A 22475-nucleotide genomic window follows, 5' to 3' on the forward strand; every position below is an offset into this window, starting at 1 on the left:
TGTGCGAATCGAAACATATGAAAACGATCGTTCAATTGAAACGGTGGCGAGTGAGCCGGTAGAGTGAGCCACTATGGCGCTAATCTACGATGACGTTCGCGAAAGCCACTATAGTGGACCATCGTACAGAGAGATGGTCCGCCACTATAGTAGCGCGACGTACCTAAGAGGTTAAAATGGTACCCTTTTGTAGCCTAGCGCGGACCATGGAGAGGTCCTGTTTCATGACTGCGCTACCCGACAAGACGCTCCGTACCGCGTCGCATCGAACTTTCTACTTAAAATTACATTAAAAACGAGATATTATTTCAATTCAAATATTATTTAATAAGAGTAACAAATGTAAACTTGTGTTTTCATATAATTTATGATGACATCCGCGAAGGTCACTATAGTGGACCATCGTGTAGAGGGATGGTGTTCGCCACTATAGTAACGCATCGTACCTAAGAGGTTAAAATGGTACCCTTTTGTAGCCTAGCGCGGACCATGGAGAGTTCCTGTTTTATGACTACGCTACTGGACAAGAGAGTTCAAGTAGTAGTAGTCAAGATTTGATCAGACATCTTTGTCTTCAGTATTTAATGCGTGTTTCTTTACTCATATGTGTATAACCTATGACATTTGTATAATTACACATATGTGTATAATATGAGGCATAGGTATAATTACACCCATATGTATAATCTGTGACGTTGCTAAAATTATACATACGTGTATAATGTAACATACATAACGCATGTCTCATACGTATAATTACAAATCACACGTCATATCGCACTTATTTTTCAAGACAAAGAATATTGACTTTCCTAAGCTAATCACTCTATTTAACTCTTCGCAAATGATCAATATGATACTCCTATAATTACACATACGTGATACGTGTAATCTCATAATTTCACATCTGCATAATTTCGCACACGAGATTTTTACTTTCCTACAAAACATGACATCTTATAATCTCTTACACAGATTTTTGCATCTCTTTAAAATTACACAGATATAATACCAGAATATCCATAGTATAAAATACTAAAATTAAGTCCGACAATTATTGTGCGTCCTAATCTTCTCGCATTTTCACACGCAGTCGAAGCTGTTGAAATGCGGTTAATCGGCAACCTGTCGACCGGAATCTTGAAACCACAAAGCCAAGAAAGGAAACGGCTAAATGACCAGTCCCGTTTCCGGTCGTACATCAATGCAGGAACGCCTAGTGCGTGACTCGGTCTGCTTACTTTTTTCGACGCCTTCACGGCTCAATTTGTCTGCATAGTCGATAATTAGCACGAACGCGGTTTATCGTTTCTTTGATGAATGTCCTTGCACCAACTGCGTATCGATTGGAAATTGAATGTCATTTCCTGGAACACGGTTTTTGTCGACAGGCGTTCTCGGGATGAATGATGATTGATGTTTCTTTCGAACCTCAATTTGTTTGGTTTTAATTATGCGTAACCACTGAATGCGGTTAGTTGTTATGGTAGTAGTACATCCTATTCTTAAATAGTATTCTTAATTCATATTTTTGTTTGCAAACATTACCTAATAGTTCATTTAATAAGAACTAGTTTTGAGTTGGAGGATTTAGGGATATTGGGAATATTGGTAGTGGGAATTTTTGAATTAGAGGTTTAAGGATTTGGGGAATTTTTTGTTTTGGGCTTTAGGAGTTGGGGAATTTTGGAATTGGGGATTTAGAAATTTGGTATTTTTGGAATTGGGAATTTAGGAATTGGGAAATTTTAGAATTGGAAATTTTGGAATTGGCAATATTGGAATTGGGAATTTTGGAATTGGGCAATTATAGAATTAGCAATTTTGGAATTGGCAATTTTGAAATTGGGAATTTAGAGATTGGAGAATTCTGGAACTGCAGAATTATGGAATTGGCAATTTTGGAATTGGGAATTCGGGAATTGGAGGATTCCGGAATTGGGGAATTACTGAATTGGCAATTTTGGAATTGGAAATTTAGGGATTGCGAAATTCTGGAATTGCAGAATTATGGAATTGGCAATTTTGGAGTTGGGAATTCGGGAATTGAGAGATTCTGGAATTGCAGAATTATGGAATTGGGAATTTGGGAATTTGGGAATTTGGGAATTCGGGAATTACAGAATTGGCAATTTTGGAATTGGAAATTTGGGGATTGAGAAATTCTGGAATTGCAGAATTATAGAATTGGCAATTTTGGAATTGGGAATTTGGGAATTAGAGAATTACGGAATTGGCAATTTTGGAATTGGAAATTTAGGGATTGAGAAATTCTGGAATTGCAGAATTATGGAATTGGCAATTTTGGAATTGGGAATTCGGGAATTGAGAGATTCTGGAATTGCAGAATTATGGAATTGGCAATTTTGGAATTGGGAATTCGGGAATTAGGGAACTACGGAACTGGCAATTTTGGAATTGGAAATTTAGGGATTGAGAAATTCTGGAATTGCAGAATTATGGAAATGGCAATTTTGGAATTGGGAATTTGGGAATTCGGGAATTCTGGAATTGGCAATTTTGGAATTGGGGAATTATGGAATTGGCAATTTTGGAATTGGGCAATTATAGAATTGGCGATTTTGCAATTGGAAATTTTGGAATTGGGAATTTGGGAATGTTACGTGCGGGAAGCGCGCGTATAAAGCCTCGAAGATTTGTTTGCCCTAACAATATTAATTGTTAACGGGACTTAATGTTTTGTGGATCCGGAGATACGCTAGTCCCATACAGGCCCTTTCACAAGATCGCAATGATTATAGGATATGACGGAGGCAATAAAAGAAATGTAATTCAAAATAATTAAAAGATACAAAAGATTATATTTTATAAAATATGAAGAGATTAGAATGGTAGCGTATATAATATAATGTGAATCACAATGAACTGAACAAAAATATTGTAAATATCCGAGACGCGCAATTCGTAGATTTGAAGGAGAAACAACTATTCAAATATAAAATAAGATTATAATTCAGTGAGGGAAATCCCAAAGTTAAATAATTAACTACTGATTTACTTGCCGAAAAATTCATAAAATAGCTGGAAGAATAAAGGAAACAACTCACCAAAATGTCTGTATTTGTATGAATTTAGAATTAATCAACCTCTTGCAAAATGTGAAATAATAGCTGCGCCTGGTTCCTGGGAAGAACACACACACATGAAAACGCTCCACCAATGATAATTTTGAACTAACCAATTGTGAAATTCAATTAAACTATAAAATAAAATTATAGGTACTTTAAAAATTAAAAGAATAAACTTGAATATTAAATAGAAAAATAGAATAATTAATTGAATTGAAAATTTAATGTGATTATATAACGCGAAAGTTTTACGTGAAGATAGAGTCTTTGTCTGAATTTTGCACTTTAACAAATTCTAGAACAAACTCGTCTCTAAGCCACTTCACGGACCCTCGACACGCACCTCGCGATTATACACCGAAGAGTGTCGCAACTTGCACCTCTCGGAGAAGACCAGAGTGGGCCTAGTCCGAAATTGTTTATGTTGCAGTGATATGCGCCTAACGAATTAGGCTGCGAGGCTAATGCGTAAGAGACCGTGATTCGTTAATTAGGCGGTGATGGTGGGTGCATGTGTTCCTCCCTTGTCCAGCTCTTATCTTTCTCTCTTTCTATATAGTTCTTTCCTTTACCCTTGAGCTATGGATTGTTAATTAGCTATTGAATAATTTTACATGCATAACCAATACAATATAAAATGTTAATCTGTATACATTATAGAAATTTAGAATGAACATTATCTATTTCGTTTTACAATTATTAAAGTTAAATCGCGCTCGGTACTGTAACTATTGTGGAACTGATTGACGTGTGCGTATTCATAATAACGGTATAAAGAAATACTATGAGTAATTTATATAATTTTGTACTGTTACAAAGACAATTTCTATTGTAATTTTATATTGCGTCGCGGGCCCTTGAGGAACATTCCAGAACGTTTGGCGTTATCGGACCACACGAGTGTGACTTCTGTTTATATTCGGCGGTTCGGAGAATGAAATGATCTAAGATTTTGGCCGTGGGACCACGTTGATTTCAAGGAAGGAATGTGTTATATTAACAATCATAGTTTAGTCGCTAAAAGATAGTCTATCTAATAAACATTGAAAGACCGTTACTGCGTTCGATCAGGGTGTTCCCAGAATGCAATACGCATTATCGATACACATCCGGTCGGTCAGAACTACAAAGGAAATTTTGAAAAAGATTCCTGTTCGGAACGTAACAGGAATTTGTGAATTACGGAATTGGCAATTTTGGAAATGGAAATTTAGGGATTGAGGGATTCTGGAATTGAGGAATTATGGAACTGGCAATTTTAGAATTGGGGAATTATGGAATTGGGCAGTTACAAAATTGGCAATTCTGGAACTGGGAATTTAGGGATTGGAGGATTCCGGAGTTGCAGAATTATCGAATTGCAATTTTTAGAATTGGGAATTTGGTGATTGGGTGATTGGGGAATTGGGGAATTATGGAATTGGCAATTTTGGAACTGGGAACTTATGGAATTGGCACTTTATAAATTTCGTAATTTTGGAATTGCGAATATAGAAATTGGGATTTCTACAATTGTGAATTTGTGTATTTGGGAATTTCGGAATTGAAATTGTTAAAATTGGTACTGCATCATGTATCTCATAAATTATACCATTTATACAGTCCTTCCAATTCTAAAAACGTGAAAAATTCCTACTAATAATGGCCTATGCATTATAATTTTTGAAACATTCTAAAAAGACCCTTATAATTTCCGAAACTTTCCAAAATGAAAGTACCATATAATTTCCAAAACTTTCGAAAACCTTTGAGAATTTTTGAGGAACGAACTAAAAATTTATCGTCGAAGTGCATTCAGACCAGTTCGCAATCAGGATAACCTCTTTAAGGGGAAAAGTTTTTATCGGACCAGTTCCTCTAACTAAAACAATTTCATTAAATCCCCCGACCGATAATCGCACCATCAAATTCCCATAACGATCGCATCACGTTAGCCAACGAACGATAATCACGTTACAGGAGAGTGTTCGATAATTCCATCCACGCTTGAAATTATTAAAAAAAAAAAGAAGAAAATAGAGAGGGAAGAAATGAAAAATCACAACGTCAAGCCCTGAATCTAATCGAGGTTCGAGCTTCCAAACCATCGAAGCCCGACGATAATCTCTATCGAGACCTCGAACAATAACTCTCCCATCGAAGCGCCACGACAATTACACCGTGAATGTCGAGTGATAATTACACTTCGACAACTCTCAAACAATTACACTATCGAACGAAGGATCAGAAGGTAGAGCTCATCGAAAGATTTAATGTCAATAATCCTCTTTTCTGTCGTTTGGCTGACGGGACTCGATTCGACGGTTTGCAATTAGGAAATTAGGAAATTAAGAAATTAGGAAAGTAGGAAATTAAATAATTAAGAAATTAAGAAATTAAGAAATTAAGAAATTAAGAAATTAAGAAATTAAGAAATTAAGAAATTAGGAAATTAAGGAATTAAGGAATTAAGGAATTAAGGAATTAAGGAATTAAGGAATTAGGAAATTAGGGAGTTATAGAGTGGAAAAATTAGGAAATTAAGAAATTAGGAAACTAGGAAATTAAGAAATTAGGGAATTAAGGGATTAGAGAATTAGGGAATTAAGGAATTAAGAAATTAAGAAATTAAGAAATTAGAAAATTAAGGAATTAAGGAATTAAGGAATTGAGGAGTTAGGAAATTAGAGAGTTATAGAGTGGAAAAATTAGGAAATTAGGAAATTAGGAAATTAGGAAATTAGGGAGTTATGGAGTGGAAAAATTAGGAAATTAGGAAATTAAGAAATTAGGGAATTAAGGGATTAGAGAATTAAGGAATTAGAGAATTAGGGAATTAAGGAATTAAGAACTTAAGAAATTAAGAAATTAGAAAATTAAGGAATTAAGGAATTAAGGAATTGAGGAGTTAGGAAATTAGAGAGTTATAGAGTGGAAAAATTAGGAAATTAGGAAATTAGGGAGTTATGGAGTGGAAAAATTAGGAAATTAGGAAATTAGGAAATTAGGAAACTAGGAAATTAAGAAATTAGGGAATTAAGGAATTAGAGAATTAGGGAATTAAGGAATTAAGGAATTAAGGAATTACGAAATTAAGAAATTAGGAAATTAAGGAATTAGAGCAATAGGGAATTAGGAAATTAGGAAATTAAAAAATTAGGAAATTAAGAAATTAGAAAATTAGGAAATTAGGGAATTAGGGAATTTGGAATTAAGGAGATTAAGGAATTAGGGACTGAAGAATTAAGGAGATGGGGAAAATAGAAAATTAGGAAATTAGGAAATTGGGAAACTGGGAAACTTAGAAAATGGAAAAGTAGACAATTGAGATGTTATGAAACTAGGAATTTGGGAAATTACAGAGTTGGGAAATAGAGAAATAGAGAAATTGGGAAATTGGGAAATTGGGAAATTAGAAAATTGGAAAATTGGAAAATTGGAAAATTGGAAAATTGGAAAATTGGAAAATGGAAAATTAAGTAATTGAGAAGTTGGAAAACTATAAATTTGGAAAATTGGGAGATGGAAAACTATAAATTTGGGAAATTAGATAATGGGGAAATTGCGAAATTGGGAAATTGGGAATTTGGGAAAGGGGAACTAGAAATTTGGGAAGTTAAGGAATTGGGAAATTCAAAAATTGAAAAATTGGGAGATTGAGAAATTGAGAAATTGAGAAATTGAGAAATCGAGAAATTGTGATATTGAGAAATTGGAAAATAGGGAAATTAGGAAATTGAGACATTGGGAAATTGGGAAATTTGGAATTTGGAATTTGGGAAATAGAGAAATTGGGAAGTTGGGGAATTGGGGAATTGGAAAATTGGAAAATTGGAGAATTGGAAAATTTAGAAATTGGGGAATTAGAAAATTGGGAAATGAGAAGTTAGAATATTGAGAAGTTGGAAAACTAGAAATTTGAGAAGTTAGGGAATTGGGAAATTGGGAAAATGGGAAAATGGGAAAATGGGAAATTAGGAAATTTGGAAATTTGGAAATTGGAAAATTGGGAAATTGGGGAATTTGGGAATTGGAAAATTTGGAAATTGGGAAATTGGGGAATTGGAAAATTGGAAAATTATAAATTGAGGAATTAGGAAATGGGGAAATGGAAAATTAGAAAATTGAGAAGTTGGAAAACTAGAAATTTCAGTAGTTAGAGAATTCAACAATTCCAAGAACAAAAGTTCATCAAAATAAGAAAGCCTCTCCAAATCAGCCGATTGTCAAATTTCAATAACGAAAATCCTCAACGCCTAGCACCAACTCTCCGATATCAAATCAATTCGTTAACATTATGCAGAAAGATTAACATTATTTATCAGATATCTCGATCGCAGCATCTCATCCGATTTTCCATAACGAGGATCCCTTTGGCTGGGGCAAACGTGCAATTTCGAGCATTACCATGGCATCTAATACAATCCGCGGCGTCTTTTGTGTTCGCATTTATATTGCTCCTTTTGTAGAACGGCGCATCGACGAAGACGCTTTCGAGCAGCGAGCTTGCAGAAGAGAAAGAAGCCAGAAAAGGAGAAGAAATCATCCCCGCCCCCGGTTTTCGCATCAATACCCTCGCCACCGATTCCATTCAGTTCTGGTCTGCTCGTAGATAGCATATCGAGTGAGAACGTTCGTTTATTCGCCGTACAAAGGGATGAACGCAACCCCCATTAGCATGCGCTACCATCCCCTATTTGCGTTCGTCTACTTTCCTTCCTATTAAACGGTTATAATAATTCTGAAAAAATACAGAAAATGTGCCAGCCAATGTGTATTTCATATTTCGAGATACTGTAAACAAGAAATGCAAGACCAAATCAGTTATAACAGTTCATAAACGAACCATCTGAATTAACGCTAGGTTTACGTCCTTTTAAAGAAGATATGAAATATGAAAATTAGAAACATCAGTTTGATACTTTGACAACTTGATAATTGGGTCACAACCTAATCTAGATGCCAACCTGGGTGCTAACCTAACCTAGATGCTGACCAACCTGCCTGGATGTTAACCTAACCTAGATGGATGCCAGAAGCTTATAGTCTACCAGGTGCCAGAATGAGTGCATTTCAAATGTCGAGCTACCGTAAACATATAGGTGGAACAAGAGACGCAGAGATTTTAAAGTCCAAACGTAAACGTGTCCGAAACTATCGAAAACGATACCGAACACGATTATTGTTGATTTCACGACGACCGACGTCGATGACGACCAAGTATGGTCGACGATGAGTTACAGAGCTTTCAACGTGCTTCCAGTCGATCTGTGTGAAAAATTATCGAAACCAAACGGTTTTTTATCGATTCGACACGACGGGTTGCCGCCAAAATCTATACAGCAAATTTAGGCTGTCTCCATCCTCAAAATTTCGAGTGGAAGGACGCAAAATTGCGGATTGTAGTGTGTGGACAAACGAATAAATGCAAATCAAGTCTTACTATGTTGAGTAATTATAGTATTTGCATAAGTGTATGGTTACAAAGATACATCTCAAGTCTAACCTAATTTCAAAATAATAGAACCTCCCCATAACTAAATCTCAATATAGCCTCATTTAAATATAATCAAATCGCTAGATAATTAAATCCCAATATAGCCTAATCTCAGTACAATCAAATCCCTATATAAGTAAATCCTAATATAATCAAATCCCAATATAATTTCAATATACTGAAATTCTCAGATAATTAAATTCTAATACAATCGGATCTCAGTACAGTGAAGTCCCTAGATAATTAGATCACAATATAATAAATTTTCAATATCTTCAAATTTCTAGATAAGTAAATCTAACCAGAATCTGATCTTAGTATAATCAAATCTAGGATAACTGAATTCCAATACAATTAAATCTTGATGTAATCCAACCTCTATATAATGAAATCCCAATAAGATTCCTATGCAACCAAGATTCCTATATAACCAAGTCTTCGTGTTTCCAAAACTCTATATTTACCCTTAATTCTCTATCTTTCTATCTTTTTGTGTAACCATACCTTCAAATCTTTATGTTCTTATATTATGTTACTTAGATCTCTGTATTGTAGTATCTCTATGTCCCACTATCCACATGTTCCACTATCCACATATCTTACTATCCACATGTCCCACTATCTCTACATCCCACTATCCACATGTCCCACTATCCATATATCCCACTATCCACATGCCCCACTATCCACATATCCCACTATCCACATGTCTCACTATCCACATATCCCACTATCCACATGTCCCAGTATCCACATGTCCCACTATCCATATATCCCACTATCCACATATCCCACTATCCACATGTCCCACTGTCCACATGTCCCACTGTCCACATATCCCACTATCCACATATCCCACTGTCCATATGTCCTACTATCTCTACATCCCACTATCCACATATCCCACTATCCACATGCCCCACTATCTCTACATCCCACTATCCACATGTCCCACTATCCACATGTCCCACTATCCACATATCCCACTATCCACATGTCCCACTATCCACATGTCCCACTATCCACATGTCCCACTATCCACATGTCCCACTATCCACATGTCCCACTATCCACATATCTCACTATCTCTACATCCCACTATCCACATATCCCACTATCCACATGTCCTACTATCCACATATCCCACTATTCACATGTCCCACTATCTCTACATCCCACTATCCACATATCCCACTATCCACATGTCCCACTACTCACATGTTCCACTATCCACATATCCCACTATCCACATGTCCCACTATCCACATGTCCCACTATCCACATATCCCACTATCCACATGTCCCACTATCCACATGTCCCACTATCCACATATCCCACTATCCACATGTTCCACTATTCCTACATCCCACTAATCATATATCCCACTATACCTACATCTCACTATCCCTATAACCCTATCTCCATAAGTCCCGCACCCCTACATTTCAATCTCCCTACTTCCTACTATCTCTCCACCCAATATCCCCATATACAAAAATTCCTACACCCCAATATCCTCACATCGCCCTAACCTTGCATCCCAATATCCCTATAACCCTATATCCCTTCATTGTATCCTATAACCTAACCCAACTTTCCCACATCCTAACAACACTACATTTCAATCTCCTTACCCCCAAACATCCCAATATCTCCACATCTCAACATCCTCCACCCCCTTCCCTATACCCCAACCTAACCCAACCGCACATCCCCAAATGCCAATACCCCCGTCAGAATCAAGCAAATAGATGAAAATGGCGAAGAAGAGTTAAGTAGATCGATCCGGTGTTCATAGTCTGTTTGCAGAGGGTAGTTAAGACGTCCCCCTCCTGTTTGCGAGGGTGAGATCGAGACGGAATCTCCCGGATAGTTGAAAGGTTCTCGAGTAACATTTTCGATGGGGTAACAGATTCGATGGAGTTGAAGCTTTTTTTAGGTGATTTCCAGAAGCTACGTGCAGGCTGAGGGGTTGACGTAATGTTATGTTCTGTGTCAGTAGGTTTAGGGGTGAAGAGAGCGTGTTCCTGACGCGTAAGTAGGCTTACGTAATAATCTTGGCACACGGGGTGGAAACGAGACGCGAATGAGGACAAGGGGTCCCGGTGTGTGTCTGTGTGTGTGAGAGAAATGTCACCGAGGGTTGCGAAATTATTCACTGCTCTTTTAAATAAATGGTTTACGTGAGTGATCAAATTATAGTGATCCCTTACGAATTATGGTCTTTGGAGTCTGAACGGAAATGGGGGATGGAAATGTAATGGAAAGATTTTTTAATTGTGATGAATGTTTTTTAGCGTATTATTGGTATACTTGTGTAGGGATTTTTGAATAGTTTGTAAATTATTTGGAGATTTTTTGTGGGGATTTATTTTGGCAAGGAAAGTAATTAATTTTTTATTAATTATGTGATGGTATAATTTGTTTGATTATAAGTTGGGAAAATGTGGAATTAGGAAGGTGGGAAATTAGGAAGCTGGGAAATTAGGGAGTTGGGAAATTAGGGAGTTGGGAAATTAGGGAATTGGGAAATTAGAGAACTGAGAAATCAAGGAGTTGGGAAATTAGTGAGGTTGGAAATTAGGGAGTTGGGAAAATGGATAATTGGAAAATTAGGGAACTGGGAAATTAGAGGGTTGAGAAATTAGAAAGTTGAGAAATTAGGAAAATGGGAAATTAGAGAATTGGGAAATTAGGGAGTTGGGAAATTAGAGAACTGAGAAATCAAGGAGTTGGGAAATTAGGGAGTGGGAAATTAGATAATTGGAAAATTAGGGAACTGGGAAATTAGAGGGTTGGGAAATTAGGGAGTTGAGAAATTAGAAAGTTGGGAAATTAGGAAAATGGGAAATTAGAGAATTGGGAAATTAGGGAGTTGGCAAATTAGATAATTGGGAAATTAGAGAATTGAGAAATCATGGAGTTGGGAAATTAGATAATTGGAAAATTAGGGAACTGGGAAATTAGAGGGCTGGGAAATTAGGGAGTTGAGAAATTAGAAAGTTGAGAAATTAAGAAAATGGGAAATTAGAGAATTGGGAAATTAGGGAGTTGGGAAATTAGATAATTGGAAAATTAGGGCATTGGGAAATTAGAGGGTTGGGAAATTAGGGAGTTCAGAAATTTGAAAGTTGGAAAATTAGGAGAATGGGAAATTAGGAAGTTGTGAAATTGAAGATTTGAGAAATTAGAGAATTGGGAAATTAGGAAAATGAGAAATTAGGGAGTTGGGAAATTGGAAAATTGAGAAATTAATTTTCCACTTTTCTCTTTCTCCCCCAAATAAAATCTTCTTCAAAAATTAAGTGTAAAATTGTTAAAACTGTACCAATAATGCTTATTATTGAATAAGTAAAATAATAAAGTGATACAATATCAAGCATTAATTTAATTCAAACAAAGAAATATCATTGTTTAAAATATTATTTAAAATGATTATTTCAAAATGAATTGTCGAATAACAATACACAGATACTTTCAAGCTGTCAATAAATGAAACTCGTTACCCGAGCAATTAAATAATCGGATGATTATATGATAAACGAAGAATAATTCGGTTAACGCTAAAAAGGAAGAATTACGTGTTCGAGCGGTGGACATTTATAGAACCATAAAATCACCATTAAAATACCATGAAATCATCTAAAAACCGACTTTGAAAACACTTTAACCGTCGCAAACGATCATAAATGAAACATGAAGCGACGAAGCAGGATTGCTATGAAATCACTCGAAATTAAATTGAACCTGTCATTTTAGAGACGATCGTGCGTTCAGCAAACATAAATCCCCGAGAATATTCGCGAATATTCGCATTATGCAATCTAGGGAATCCATTAAACCTCAGGGAGAGTGTGTTTCTGAGCGGTATGAAATTGTTTAAACTATTTAGGTTGATGTGTATTAAATAACCGGTTTTTTGTTAAGTTAGGTTAGGTTCGGTAGTCAAATAAAAACTCTAAGTAGTTTGGTGAAAAGGGAACTATTAATTATTTGTATTTGTATTATTTGTATACTCGATACTTTCCCAATTTGCTAATTCCTCATCTCTCTACTTTCCCAACTTCCTAATTTCCCAACTCACTGATTTCCCAACTTTCTAATTACCCAACTCGCTGATTTCCCAACTCTCTAATTTCCCAATTCGCTAATTTCCCAACTCGCTGATTTCCCAACTCTCTAATTTCCCATCTCGCTAATTTCCCAATTATCTAATTTCCCAATTCCCTAATTTCCCAACTCACTAAGCTCCCAACTCCCTAATGTCCCAACCCCCTAATTTCCCAGCCCTCTAATTTTCGAACTCCCTAATTTCCTAACTTCCTAATTTCTCAATTCGCTAATTTCCCAACTCGCTGTTTTCCCAACTCTCTAATTTCCCATCTCGCTAATTTCCCAGCTATCTAATTTCCCAATTCCCTAATTTCCCAACTCTCTAAGCTCCCAACTCCCTAATGTCCCAACCCCGTAATTTCCCAGCCCTCTAATTTCCCAACTCCCTAATTTCCTAACTTCCTAATTTCCCAATTCCCTAATTTCTCAACTCCCTAATGTCCCAACCCTCTAATTTCCAACCTCCTAATTAGTGAGTTCATCAACTTTTATTCACTGCATTTGGTACACTTTTTACTACATCTTTTTAATTTTTATTTATTTTAATATATCATTTTTAAATATGTATTTGTACCAATGCATTTTCAGTATGGACATTGCGTTATATTCCATTACTGAATTTATACTGCACGTGGATAATGTATTCGTTTATTTTTAATACGTTATTTAATATTACATAAACATGTCGTTTATTAACTTCCATTACTATATATATAAAATTTATCCATTTCATTAAATACCCTCTTCAATCTCTTTTATTGAAACATTTTATCAATTTTTGTTGCAACTTTCATGAAACTCCTATGTTTATTTATTCTGAATTTAATTTATGTTACACAGTTTCTTCAATCTTTCATTTACTATTCTGTAAAAGAGGTGGAAACATTAGTTTATGTTAGGTTGGGTTTTAGGTTAGATTTTAGATTAGATTTTGGGTTAGATTTTACGTTAGATTTTGGGTTAAATTTTAGATTAGATTTTAGGTTAGATTTTGGGTTAGGTTTTAGGTTAGATTTTAGGTTAGATTTTAGGTTAGATTTTGGGTTAGATTTTATGTTAGGTTAGGTTGGTCCAAGACATTCGTTCAAGTTAAATTTAATGTTCTAATTTTTTAAGTTACACAATTCAGTATTTTATGAATATTTGCAATTGAATAATTTTATATTAATAATATGTCTTATTAATACTTCCAACTAAACAATACCGGAAAGTCAATTACTCGAATTTCGCTGTTTATTATGAACCAAATTCCAAATGGCAGCCGCGTAATGGTATTTCAACAAGATTTACTATAGCTTCAACGATAATGATTCTATTGAGACACTCTGCAACACCGGACTCATTAGCGAATAAATCAAAATTATAGCTTATTATCATAATCATTATTGAAATTCTGCTATCACACTATTTAACTGCAATTATAAAGTCATTATTCGGCCATGACATTTCGATCACACGTTGATGGCCAAGTTATCGTTGAGTTTTGATGGCGTAATTAGTATTTAGCTTCGATCATGTTCTAAAACTTCGATAGTGGATGGGATAGTTATTGAACGCTCATTAATTACTCGAATCGGTACAGCAAAATTATTAATAATTTTCAATGAAATTGAATAATTTAAATGATTTGTAACCTAAATCATTTTTGCGGTAAACCTAACCTAACATAACTTCGAACATGTCTAAGTTAAACTTAACATAACTTAACCTAACTTAAATAATTTTTTAGTTAAACCTAACGTAACCTAAGCTAAATAAAGTCATTTATAAGTTCAACCTAATCTAACATTACCTAACTTGAATCATTTTTAAGTCAAACCTAACATAATATAATCTAAACCATATTTAAGTTAAACCTAACCTAATTTAACTTAAATCATTTTACGTTAAACCTAACCTAACTGAAATCATTTTAAATTAAACCTAACCTAAGTGAAATCATTTTAAGTTAAACCTAACCTAACTGAAATCATTTTAAATTAAACCTAACCAACTTAAATCATTTTAGGTTAAACCTAACCGAACTGAAATCATTTTAAGTTAAACCTAACCTAACTTAAATCATGTTGGGTTAAACCTAACCTAACTTAAATCATTTTAGGTTAAACCTAACCTAACTGAAATCATTTTAAGTTAAACCTAACGTAACTTAACATAACTTAAATCAGTTTTGAGTAAAAATTATCTTCAAAAAATAGCATATAATTAAAATTATAATTTTGTTACTTAATGTTTATATTTTTTTACAACTAATTTCGTGAATTTAATTTCATATTTAATTTTGAACATTTTTAAAGCAATTTTTGCCAATAAAATAATACGAAATATTTTTGAGGTTAGGTTGCGTTCTAATTTTTCTCTTCAAACGTGAAAACAAGGGGATAATTGAAAGAGGACTAGGAAGAAGAGGCAAACAACGTTAATTGGACTTTGTTTTGTAACAATGCATCGAACAGTGACGCCGATCATAATGCGAGAGTACAATTATGTTTCATGCTTCGTTAAAAGCGAATCTCTTCGAAATCAATGACCGATCGTCCATCGTGTTTCAATAATCGTTTCGTTGGTTATTGAAATAATTAGCAGATAATGTCGTCATTGTGCGATCGTGAACGTATTGGGGTCGCATAATTGTTAGAATTATTAAACGCTGTAAATGGAAATAGGATATATTGCAGAATATTTAGGAAGGTTTAATGCGAAGCTTGGTAAGAAATTTTTATAGTCTTTTTTTGTTTAGGAAGCTTTGGAGAAATTTGAAAATTTCAAACCTAGAAATTGCAAATATACAAATTTCAGAATGAAAATTTTCAAATGTAAAAAATTTAAATATTATAAAATTCAATGTTACTGATACTAATGATCCATTATTATAATATTCCGATAAAGTATCTAATCACTAAACAAAAAATTACCATTCATTCATGAAAAAAAATAAGTCAAAAAAATTTAGTATTATCAGGAAAGAGTTTTCTGCCTTTACTTTCCTTTTACCTCGAAGGTCTCATCTTTTTCCTGCAAAAAGAAATATAAAATAATAAAAGATGTTAGAATGCTTCTTTTCTGTCCCCTTTACATAGAACGTTGGTGCGTTTGTCCTTCATTTGTATGCAAATTTTGCATTAACAATGTAGGAGCAGTTCTTGCGAACAAGAGGAAAACTAGCAAGCCTAATGACGGCGTTCAAAATTAAACAAGTAGCTAAGATCAACGTTGAAACACGGTAATTTCGAAGTTCCTTTTCTCTAAATTTAAAAATCTAAATCTTAATTCGCACATTTAAAAATCTAAATTGCAATTTCTACTTTTAAAACTTTAAATTTCAATGTGTGAATTCAAACATTGAAATGTTTCCCAGTTAAAAAACTTATGAACGTAATAAAATTTGTTCGTTTGGCTGCATGCTATAGGCCGCCATTTTAGAACAGTCCCGGCCATCTTAGGTCCACGTACGAGAATACAGGCTTACGACTATAATTATATCATTTGTTATCAACATTGTCTTAGGTCAAAATAATTACTAAATACTTTTGACGCATTCGTGACGCACTCCTAACGCACTCTTGACGTATTCCTGACGTATTCTTGACGCACTTCCGACGCACTCCTGACACTCTTGACGCATTCGTGACACACTTGTGACACACTTTTAACGCATTCGTGACGCATTCTTGACGCACTCCAGACGTATTCTTGACGCACTTCTGACGCACTCCTGACACACTCTTGACGCATTCGTGACACACGTGTGACATACTTTTAACGCATTCGTGACGCATTCTTGACGTACTTCTGGCGCACTCTTTATGCAATCTTAACGCATTTGTGACGCACTTGTGACACAATCATGATGTATTCGTGACGCACTCTTGATACATTCATGACGTAATCTTAACGCACTCCTGACGCACTCATGACGAATTTGAGACGCACTCTTAACACATTCGTGACACACTCTTGACATATTCGTGTCGCACTCTTAAGGCATTCGTGACGCACTCTTGACGCGTTCATGACGCACTTTTAACGCACTCGTGACGCACTCTTCACACATTCGAGACGCATTCGTGACGCACTCTTGACGCATTCTTGACACACCCATGACGCATTTACGACGCATCCGTGACGCACTCGCGACGCATTCTCGACGCACACATGACGTATTTACGACGTATCCGTGACGCACTCTTGACGCATTCTTGACGCACCGATGACGCATTTACGACGCATCCGTGACGCACTCGCGACGCACCCATGACGCATTCACGACGCATTGACGACGCACCCATCACGTATTTACGACGCACTCGTGATGAACCCATAACGCACCCATGACGCATCCCTGACGCACTCGTGAAGCACGCATGACGTACTCAAGACGAACTTGTGACGCACCTTTGACGCACTCTTGACGCTATCATGACAGACTCGTACCTCAAGCAGTGATCAATTTTACTCGAATTTTTAATACGCTTCAGTTAGGAGTTCAAGTCCAATTTACATGGTCAACGCATAATACCAAATTGACATAACATTTCAACTTTCTTCGTTTTAATATTGTAGTGATTATTTACGCACCTGACAAATCATAGTGCAAGGATTCCATTCACAATCATACCATTCGACAGGTATGTGACGCACTTCATATACAATCTGGCCATCGAATTAGGACCACGTAAAATTTCACTTTTATGGCTATAACATTGATGGCTATGGCAGCCATAAGACTATTGATGTAAGTAAACTAAAAACGTGGATACTAACAGTTATGATCCTGATAATGGCTGTGACAATTATGATGATGATGATGGCTATGATAGCTTGACTATAACAGCCTTAAGACTATTGATATAGGGAAGCTGGAAATGTGACTGCTGTGATGATGCGGGTGACGGGTATGACTATTATACAGTTCCTGGCCATCGAATTACCACATACGAAAATTTCACTTGTATGACTATAATTATGTCATGTACGGAAAATTGTCTTAGGTCGAAATTATTACTAAATACGTTGATAACATATACATAGCAATTTGTTACCGTGATAATAAATTGTGTGGGTGATGAGCAATTTAGGCGTGCGAGCGTTTGCGTTAGGAGTATCGATGGCGCTAGAGGTGAAATTTGGACGCCATAGAAAATGTCTGCCTACTTAAAGACTAGTTTACAATTCTTCACATTATCGAAGTTGAAAAGAATTACAGATATTTGGGAAAATGAAGATGTAAAGCATATGATCAATACAGAGCATGCCACTGTAACCAAAGCAGAAGAAATATAAGATATTAACATGTGTTAATGTTATGTACAGTATCATGGTAACGTGAAAAATTCTGAAAATGTACATTGGTGACTACACAACTGATGTTACAGTTATGTTTCCAAATTCCGTTACAAGCAAGTATCTCCAAATACCAAAAACCCCAACATTCTCTCACAAACCCCCAAATTATACAAAACATAAAAATACCTCCTCTCACCATTAAAAGCAAACAACAGCAAAAAATCTAAACACGAGGAAACATGTCCGACATTATTCAACACAGTTCACCGTGCGATTTCACGGAACTCGGCGATCGAACGTGAAATCGCTGGAATTCAAGGAACTCGGTGTCCGGAGATAAAACAAGAAACGAACGCAAAATTCAGCTCGATATCGTCGAATTTCAGGGCAGAAAGGAACGGAACAATCGGTTATTGTATCGGCGCTCGTTTCGGGGTTCGCTTAACGGCAAAAAAGGCCGACAAACAGCGACATAAAGCGCGCATTTACCTACGCTCGGTATGCAAATCGCACGGTTGAAGCTGCACATGAAAAATGAGACGATTTACCGAACGTTACCGAACACTTTTTCAGAAACACTGGCGATATCGTGTTTGAATGAACTTTCCGTCGGAATTTTTCAACGATGGACGCGTTACCTCGAGGCTGTTACCATTTTTCATATTTTTTTTCACCTCGGTTCTTTTTTTTTGTTTGCAACATGCGAGTAAAAATTGCCAGGTGGTTCGATATCGTGCATGTTCTGTCGAGTTTAGTTGTACTTGTGTACAATGTTTCATTATTTTGATAAGAGTACTGACGTTTGTGAGTGTTGGATCAGTTTTGGTTTTAGGTTTATTTAATGTTAAATATTCATAATTACGTTAGTTGATTTATTGATTTCTTAAATTTAGAAGTTTCTGAACTAATTTACTGATTTTGTATATTTTTAAATTTACAAGTTTACGAGATCTCAAATTTACAAATCCCCAAAACGTCAAATTTCAAAATTTTCGAAAATTCGGAAATTTCACAAATTTCACCAATTTTACAAATTTTACAAATTTTACAAATTCTACAAATTTTACAAATTTCACAAATTTCACAAATTTCACAAATTTCACAAGCCTCCTAAAGTCTACAAATCACCCAAATGCCCAAATTCGAGTCTCGAAATCCCCTGAATAAACACACTAAAAGAATCATTAACAAACCAGAAGATAGTTTATTCGAGCAGTGACTAAGAAAGGAAGAAAAAACCGTACATTCAGTTTCCCCGGATCAAGAGTGCTTAAAACTGTCCAAATCATTAAAAATTCAAGTTGAAACGGAAAAGAAACGAACTCGTTCCATCCTGAAGTTGCCAACACTTTAAAGAATTATCTGAAGGAATTTTCTCTTCGAAGTTTAACGAAACTCTCTCTGGCAAATTTCTGCTGGGAGTTTGTTTAATACCCGTACAGTGAAAAGTAAATCTGGTTTCCCTAAGGATAATATGGCAACTGAGGAAAGGACGATACCAGTTCATTTTTAGGAATTTTTGGGGGATTTTGTAATTTGGGGATAAGGAAATTTTGAGAATTCCGATATTTAGAAATTTTTTAATGAGTTATTTAGGTTTTGAAATCTGGGAAATTTGAAATTTTTGTAGAATTTTGTAGAATTTGTAAAATTTGTAAAATTTGTAAAATTTGTAAAATTTGTAAAATTTGCAAACTGAAAAATTTCTAAAATTTCTAAAATTTGCAAAATTTGCAAAATTTCTAAAATTTCTAAAATTTCTAAAATTTGCAAAATTTCTAAAATTTCTAAAATTTCTAAAATTTCTAAAAATTTTTAAATTTCTAAAATTTCTAAAACTTCTAAAATTAGTAAAATTAGTAAAAATAATGAAATTAATAAAATTAGTAAAATTAGTAAAATTAGTAAAATTAGTAAAATTAGTAAAATTAGTAAAATTAGTAAAATTTGTAAAATTAGCAAAATTAACAAAATTAGCAAAATTTGTAAAATTTGTAAAATTTGTAAAATTAGTAAAATTAGCAAAATTAGCAAGATTAGTCAAATTAGTCAAATTAGTGAAATTAGTAAAATTTTTCAGATTTCTTAAATTTCTCAAATTTCACAAATTCCTTAAATTGTAATCTTCTAAATTTTGAAATTTTCATCAAATTTTTAAATCTTGTAAAATTGTGAATATTCAAGAACTTTAAGATTTGGAAAAGTTTCCAACCCTCCAGAATATTAATATTCCCAACAGTACCATTCAAAAATCACTCCAAAAAACCACAAACCATAGTACATAAACCATACCAAAAAATCAGTACTAATAAATTTCTGGCGATGTTCCGCAAAATGAATGATACCTATCTCGTTGTAAAATTGTCTGCAATTTTCGCAGCACCTTTATTCGCGGTGTAAAATCTGCAACCCATGCGTCGTTAATTTATGGGATTGCATAAGGCTCGTAAACGGCAACGTTCACGGAAGATTTAAAATAGAAACTGCGAGTGAATATTCTATTTTACCGGTGGAAATTATTGGCGGATGCAGTGCTGCCACTTTTGTAAAAGAATGGAGGCCATAGAAAGCGCTGGTAAACATCGCGACGTTGAATCCGGTGAAATGTTAATAAAAAAAAAAGGAGAGCGGAGAGAAAGGAAGAAATTCGTGAAATGGCAAGGCAAGAATGTTAGAGCTGGTATTTGCGATATCGTGAAATGGAAATCGATGAAACGAACGTCGGAAGACACAGAATGCCAACATTTTACAGTTTCATAAAAAAGAAATAACTATGAGCGAGCTGATCGAGAAGAAATAAATGCACCGATGCGTTCGTTCCTTCTGAAAGAAGCCTAAAAATCTCGGGCTTTTTATCGTGGTTGGAATAATGAGGCCGAATGAAAGCAATTGAAGTCTTGTGCTTCTGGCCAGATATTCTTGTTGTGTTTTTCTGTGGGGTTATTCTGAGGGGAATTTCAAATTTTAAATTCGGGAGAATATTTTAGATATTTTGGAATTTTGGAATTTTAAGTTTCAATGTATATAGTACATTTTCGCTTGTACTATATTTGTAGTATATTGTGTTAATATACAACTACATGTATCATTTTTATACTTGAGCACCTTCACTGTCATAATTTATCAAATTTAATTAAAAACAAAACACCTTATTCCACAGAAAAATGAAGTAATACTAGAAACCTTCCGTAACTGAGCGCCGTAAGTTCGGGCGCGCTCACTTATGGTGAGAGTAGCTCAGAACGCAGCACCTAAGCATCATACTACCTTTCTGTATTCCCATATCTATCTCCATTACTTCTGACTTAGAGAGTTACTTCTAAACCTCAGATTCTCACACATTCAAATTCACAAATTTAAAAATTTGTATTACATCTGTTTATATGCAGCCATATGTGTCATATTTATACTTGAGCACCTTTACTCTTACAACCTGTCAAATGTAATTAAAAAAAAAAAACTTCCTTATCCCACAGAAAAGTGAAGTAATACTAGAAACCTTCCGTAACTGAGCGCCGTAAGTTCGGTCGTGCTCACTTACAGTGAGATTCCCTCAAAACCCTGCACCCAAGCCTCATTTTCCACCTTTCTCCACTCAAACCTCTATCTCTACTACTTCTATCTTAAAAAATAACTTCCAACCCCTAAAAAAAGACCCGTACCTGCAATACACCTTAAAACCAAATCCGCAACAAGGTACCTCGTAAATCAAACGCATCGATCGTGAACACGTGTACATCAAACAATCGGCGGGATTCTTTGTAACAACGTTGCTTTGCGTTCACGGTCGCGTTAAGTTGATCCGTTTAAAGGGATCGTGTACAAGGGAGCCTAGTTGTTCGCAACGTAACAGACAGTACTGGCTGTATATTTCATGAGGACCGGTCTATTTAGGCTGGATTGCGCAAATTCGAGCAGCAGGTGACCACGAACGCAAACGATGTACAAAGGCAAACGTGTAACCCTGGCCGCAAGTACACAGGGCCGTGGGTCGTGTAGGTTCTCGTACACGGACGAGGAAAGTCAACCGAGCATCGATTCCATCCACAAACGACAAGCAGATTATGCCGATCGGGCTCCTGTCTTTCGTACGGCCGTTGTCATTCGATCGGTAAGGCTTTTGGACATGATGCTGGCTCGGGGTTGGGAAAACGAGGTTGTAATTGTTATTTGGGGTTCTTTGCGAAGGGTTTTAGTCATTTTTTGCGTTTCTTTTTAACGGAGAAGAGTTTTTAAAGGTACAAAGTAAAAGGAGAGGCGTGGATTGCGTTTTGAGTCGCGTGACGCGCGGCCATGTTGGCTGTAGCGCGCCAAAGTTTGAATCTTGAAGGGAGGCGACTCTTCAAAATGAATTTTATCCCCTTGCACCTTGTAGAATTAAAAAACGAGATGAGAATTGTTCTATGTAACCTTCTAGGATGGATTTCAGTAATTTTTTTGTTTAATTTTGAACCGGAAAGAGTTCTTTTATAGGTGTAAAGCAAAAGGAGAGATGGGTACTGTGTTCGAG

The 22475-nt window shown here is 35.4% G+C and overlaps 1 protein-coding gene across 5 annotated transcripts in view; it reads left to right on the forward strand.

Moving 5' to 3' along the window:
- Positions 1 to 22475, forward strand: part of sns (sticks and stones) — a 623114-nt gene that overhangs the window by 470932 nt on the left and 129707 nt on the right. The window lies entirely within an intron of this gene.

Source organism: Megachile rotundata, chromosome 11, assembly GCF_050947335.1.
Source record: "Megachile rotundata isolate GNS110a chromosome 11, iyMegRotu1, whole genome shotgun sequence".
Lineage (NCBI taxonomy): Eukaryota > Metazoa > Arthropoda > Insecta > Hymenoptera > Megachilidae > Megachile > Megachile rotundata.